We start from the raw sequence: 6,169 nt of genomic DNA, 5'->3' as shown, positions 1-6,169 counted from the left end.
GTACTTTGATTTCTGTCGCTGTAGTTTGTTCTTGGCCTCTTTATTAGATGGATGTTAAGAATGCTTTTCTTAATGGCCATCTCACTTAGGAGGTTTACATGCGTCCTCCCTCTAGCCTTCACCATTCCTCTAGACTAGTTTGTCAGCAGTCTCCTCGTGCTTGGTATGATCGCTTTTAGACTGTTGTTACTAAGCTTGGGTTTCATCCATGTGCTTAAGACTTTGTTTTATTTCTTCTCCATACCTCTACTCGATTTGTTGCGTTATTACTAGATATGGATGATATGATCATCACTGATTCTGACTCTTCTGTTATATCTGAGGTCAAGTAGCATCTTTTCCACACCTTTAAGATGAAGGATCTGGGCCCCTTGCGATATTTTCTTGGTATTGAAGTAGCTTCTTCTTTGAATGACTACTTTCTCTCTCAAGCCAAGTATGCCAATGAGGTTATTCATTGTGTCGATCTTACTGATACTAAGATTTCTGATACTCCCATTGGGCTTAATGTAAAGCTCAATACTACTGATGGTGTTCTTCTGGATGATCATACTTTATATAGAGAGCTCGTGGATTGCTTAGTCTATCTGACGGTTACTCGTCCTGATCTTGCCTATGCTGTTCATGTCGTTAGCTAGTTTGTCTCTGCTCCTCGCTCCACACATTAGGCTGCATTGGTTCGCTATCTCCGAGGTACAATCTTTCAGAGTTTACTATTGTCCTCTACTTTCTCTCTAGATTTGGTGGCCTATGCTGATTCTAATTAGGCTGGTGATGTTACTGATCGCAAATCTACGTCTGGTTTCTGTATGTTTCTTGGCGATTCATTGATCTCTTAGAAAAGCAAGAAACAAACTGTTGTTGCTCGCTCTACTGCCGAAGTTGAGTATCGTGCTATGGCTTATGCTACTACTGAAGTTATCTGACTTTGTTGTTTTCTCTTTGACATGGGCATCCCTCAATCTTCTCCGACCTCTCTCTATTGTGACAACCGCAGTGCTATTCAGATTGCACATAACACTATCTTCCATGAGCGGACCAAACACATTGAGATTGATTGTCACTTTATTTGTCAACATTTGCAGTCTGGCTCTATCTCGTTTCCTTTCGTCTCTTTGGCTTTGCAGTTTACTGACTTCTTTACCTAGACTCACACCACTGCTCGGTTTCAGTTTCTTCTTGTCTCACTCTCAGTGTTTTCTGCCCAAACACCTTGAGTTTGAGCAGGGGTGTGAGAATAATATTAGTATAGTATATATTATGTGACTATTGTTTCCTATTTAGGATTGGTTTAGGTTTATTCTTGTTTCTTATTTAGGATTAGGTCTAGAATTGCTATTTATATCAGATGTACACATTGTATTGAAACACAATTAAATATAGAGATTCATTCAGAAATCTTACAGTAATCATTCTTGTACGTTATATTTTGTCTTTCATCAATTAATTTTTTTTTTTTTTTTTGATAAAAAAAACTAAATGATTTGAAACACCCATAAGTGAAAATGTAGTCATGTCAATTTAATAAATTAAAATCAAGTGAGATCAGTATAAATTTGGAATGATTTAATTGAGATTAAGCAAATTAATTAAATTGAGATTAATTAAACTAATTATGATCAAGGATTAATCCTATTTATGTAAATCCAAACAAGATTAATTAAGATGATGTGTAATTAGCAAATTAATCTAATTAACTCAACTTAGTTAGAGTGATGAAGAGAGTTCGAGAAACTTCTAGAGAAAAGGAGGCATTGTTTTATTTTGCTGGTAATAACAAAGAGAGAAAAGGAGAACTCATATGTGTGCCGGGAAATTTTAAGAGAGAGAGAGAGAGAGAGAGTTCAATTCTTATGATAAAGAGGAACTTACTTTGCTGGAACATTTTGAAGAAAACTCAACGGAAGAACAAAAGGGAACTTTAGGGAGAGTAAGAAGTTGTGAGAGAAATCAAGAATTCAACAAGTTGAGGTAAATTTCTAACTTAATTCTTGTAAATAATTCTCTTAACACTTGGAATTAAGAAGAAATTAGGATCAATTTAATAAAATATAGAAAGATTAAAAAAAAGAATGAAGAAAATTAAGTTAAGTTCAAGAACTAAGGAATTGATTTAGAAATTCATCATTTGAGTTTAATTTTTCATATTCTTCAAAAATTTGAAGCTCATCCTCACATGCATCATGGAATTTCAAGGTTTTAGAATTTTAATTCATATTTAAAGTTTATGAGTTTGAGTTTGGGTTTAATATAAATTAAGAAGTAAGATTATGATTTGAGTTTGACAATCAAGAATTAGTTTGATTTTGATAAATATTTCATACATGCAAATGTTTTTCTAAAAAGTTTACAATTTTAATTTCATGTTTTAAAGGAAAATAGAAAAAAGTTTGAAATCAATTTCATGTAATTTGAAAGGAAATGATGAAGAAATTGAGTTAGGTTCAAGTTTATGGAAATTAATCATTTTGGGTTTGATCTTTGTTCTTTTGCATGAATTTGAGTTTCATTTTTACATGCATGAGTAAATTCTACAAGTTTTGAATTTCAATTGCACATGTATCATGGATTTTCAAAAGATTTGAAAGATTGATTTCATGTTTTGAAATAAGAAGAGAAGTTTTGAAAAATTATAAATTTACGAATATTGTGAGCTTAATCTAGAAAATTAAAAAAGTTTAGATGTAAATGGTTTGAAATTGATCATGTTTTCTTGATTATTAAAGAGATTACATGTTTTTTAGCAAAGCCATGCATGAACCCAAATTTTGAGAATTGTACGTTGGAAGCCATTTTCGCAGATTTGGAAACTGAAATTTTCCAAACCGCTCGAGTGGTCTTGTTACCACTTGAACGAACTTTCGAAGCAACCAACATATATTTTTGCAGGCTCAAAAATACTGTGAACTCATATTCACCGCTCAAGCGGTGAAATGACCACTTGAGCAGACACCCTATTTTCAACATATGTTTTGAGAAACACTGTCATGTGCGTATTTTTATTTCTATCTTCCTTTAAGCATTCTTAGGCATTGTTTAAGCCTCATTAAGAAGGTAATAAGCTAAAAACCAACATAAGGAAATGGATTAGGTCAAGAAGTATTAGATTGAATGGTATGTTTCAATATGTGAATATTTATCTGCATTGTGTAGGTTGGACACCCAAGGACTAGCATTCGCACAAGCCCACTATGAGTAACGTCTCTTTTTGTTAACGTTTTTGTATGAATGAATGAATGCCTCATCAAGAAGGTAATAAGCTAAAACCCAACATAAGGAAATGGATTAGGTCAAGAAGTATTTGATTGAATGGTATGTTTCAATATGTATATGATTATGTGCATTCTATAGGTTGGACACCTGAGGACTAGCATTCGCACAGGCCCATAGTGAGTAATGTCTTTACAAAGTTATGTTTGAAAGTACATATTTTTTTGAAAGTGCTTCGAGAATAATATTTTATGAAATCTTATCTTGTATGAATGAATGAATGTCTCTTTTTGTTAAATGTATTTGTGGCATCCTTTATTGAGGCCCTACCTTGGGGGATATAATACTATGACCCTTTGATTATTTGATTTACAGAGATCTCTGATGTTTGACCCTAGTGGTCCCTTCGTTAGACCTAAATAGTCCCTTTGAATAGACCCGATGGTCCCTTTCATTTTGGCCTAAAAGGTCCTTTTGTTTTGCTCTATTAGATGTTACCATGTATCACACTTCAATAATGAATTTCGTTTATAAGCAAAAGCTTTGTTACAAATTCGATACATGATTCGTTTTGAGAATACAAGTTATGTTTTGTAATGTGATTGGACTACATTCATTAATCACTTTATATTGATGTTACTCATTGAGTTTTAGCTCATTCCTTTTCCCTATATGTATGTAGGTTTTAGCAGAAGGATCAAGCTTAGAGGTGTGCCTATGTCAACCTTTTGTAAAGCTTTTAGAGTTATCTCTTTGAGCCAAGGCTTTTTGTTTGCCTCCTTTTGGAAAGTGTTTGAGAAGTCAAGATTTTGTAAATTTGTATATATAAATGTTTGCTTTAGATGTAATATATTTGCTATGTGTATGTAATCATATATCTATGTGTGTGTTATCATATCATTTATGCCTGATGGACACAATTATTTTTGTTGCTTCCGCTTCACGCTCCATTATACTTAAATATTTTGTTATTTGTTCAGAAGGTTGTAAGTAATCTATGATTATTGGGCCGTCACTACTCTAACCTCAAGAGGTGGGTTGAGATCGTGACAAAGCAAGTATGAGAAAATGTTCATTAACTGAGGGTGGGGTGTGATGGGGTAGCGGTCTCCATTGCCATACCCACCTTGTTCCCATCCCTGACTTTGTGACTAGAAGGTACTGTGGTGATTTGGACTTCAAATATCTACTCATGGATTTGTTGAGTTTATGTTGGAGTGGCTTCGCTATAAAAGATATGCCGGTTTGTTGTGTACTTTGTGCATCATGTGCACACTTAAATTAGAGTTCTTACTTCTTCTAACAAACACTTTAGTTTGCTTTACACTGTGTTTGGTTGAGAGATTTGGAAAGAGATTTGAAAAGGAAAAAAAATTTATGTGAAAGTAAGTAAAATATAGGTATACGTTATTTATATTTCTTCTAGCTTTTTCCTTTCCGTTTTGAAATCCCTTCCTAAATCCTTAATCAAATACAACGTTAAGGAATTTAAGATTAGTTAAGACTACGAGATGGAACCTCTTATTTTTGCCCTATCTTTCAGCACGTGGTGTAACATTTCCTTCTAGTTTTACAACTTATATTTTCAATAATGAATCTCAATCATTTGTATAGCTTAGGATGACAAGTGACTAATAAAGGTCAAAATAGACAAATTTAAATGTTGATGATCGATGTTGATTAGTAATGAGATGATTGCATACTAAAAATTAAAAAAAATCCTGAGTAACATATAAAAAATGTAGGGAAAAAAAGAAAAAAAACATGACTAATTGGGTTCCCAATTTGCATCCTCATATTTGCCCATACCTTATTAAAACTGGAAGGACCCAAAGTTTTTTGCCATCAGTGGATATCGGGTTTTGACTTAGCCTCTGTTTGGCAAGTTGGTTCTTGGGCTTTTTTGGCTATTTTAGCCACAAAAGACAAAATAGGCTATTTTAGCCATAACAAACAAAACATCACATCCAATCCATAATCATTACATTCTTCTCTCACAAAAAAACTCAAAAAAATCAAAAAGTCAAAAAACCCTTCTCAAACCAAGCTTTTAAGCCTAGGTTAAAATAGCCAAAAAAAGTCAAAAAGCCAAAAAGTCAATCCACTTCCCAAACGGAGGCTTAATAAGACTTTGATTAGGATAGCAAGTTGCAATTAGTACTTTGATAATGTGCTTTTATCACGGACGGATGAAGTTTTAGTTGCGAGTACATACTATAGGGGCTTTGTGTCACAAAGTTATTCAAATAAACTAAATGAGGAGTGCTTTCATTCTACGCTATAACTCATTTGACATTCCACTTTTGCATTTTGTTTTTCTTAGGATATGTTTTGATGATAGAAATAAAGAGAGACGGCACGAAAAACTCATTCCAAGTCTCATACAATTCGTTGTTTAAGTATGTCTAAGAATCAAATGTAATTTCTAGTTAGTTTCTCAATGAATCCTTCATTTTCTATTTTGGATGTCTTACTTTTTGGTTGTCAAGTCTATCCATAGTCAATAAATTGGTAAAGCATGAAGTTGAATGGTTCTTGTTATTCACTATTGAAAACCATATCTATTCTAGACAAGGTTCAAGAGCGTAATTTGAAAATCAAATGAGACCTCATAATCGTATGATTAGGGCAAACAAAAAACAAGTTGTCAGAAGTCAAACTCAAGTTAGATACGCATGAGAATAAATCCACTGACTACTCCTTAGGGAAAATTACATACTCAATCCTCGACTTAGGAAAGAGGTATATTTATTTTACGAGTCTATATTTGAAAAATAAAAAATAAAAATTTGCGCAAGACCCCCAAAATCATACCCCTAAAGAAAAAATAAGGAAAAATAACAATTCATTATAAGTTTGGGGAAAAAAAAATGAAGTAGTAAATTTTACAAACTTAATAATTAAAATTTTGAACTTTTTCATAAATCTGTATTTATTTTAGAAAGATACAACTCAATTA

At 32.9% G+C, this 6,169-nt stretch overlaps 1 long non-coding RNA gene across 2 annotated transcripts; it reads left to right on the top strand.

The window, feature by feature from the left end:
- The first annotated feature begins 1,804 nt into the window (after positions 1-1,804).
- Positions 1,805-4,107, top strand: LOC145805951 (uncharacterized). 2 transcript variants are annotated; one of them, XR_014348304.1, is made up of 4 exons: positions 1,805-1,971; positions 3,154-3,252; positions 3,352-3,389; positions 3,893-4,107. It is a non-coding gene; the product is annotated as an uncharacterized LOC145805951 (long non-coding RNA). The 2 variants fall into 2 exon arrangements; XR_014348303.1 differs by having other exon boundaries at positions 3,154-3,389.
- Positions 4,108-6,169: the final 2,062 nt, after the last annotated feature.

This window comes from Camellia sinensis, chromosome 13 (assembly GCF_055761805.1).
Source record: "Camellia sinensis isolate YWXY chromosome 13, ASM5576180v1, whole genome shotgun sequence".
Taxonomy (NCBI): Eukaryota; Viridiplantae; Streptophyta; class Magnoliopsida; order Ericales; family Theaceae; genus Camellia; species Camellia sinensis.
This window is presented reverse-complemented; position numbering and strand designations above follow the sequence as displayed.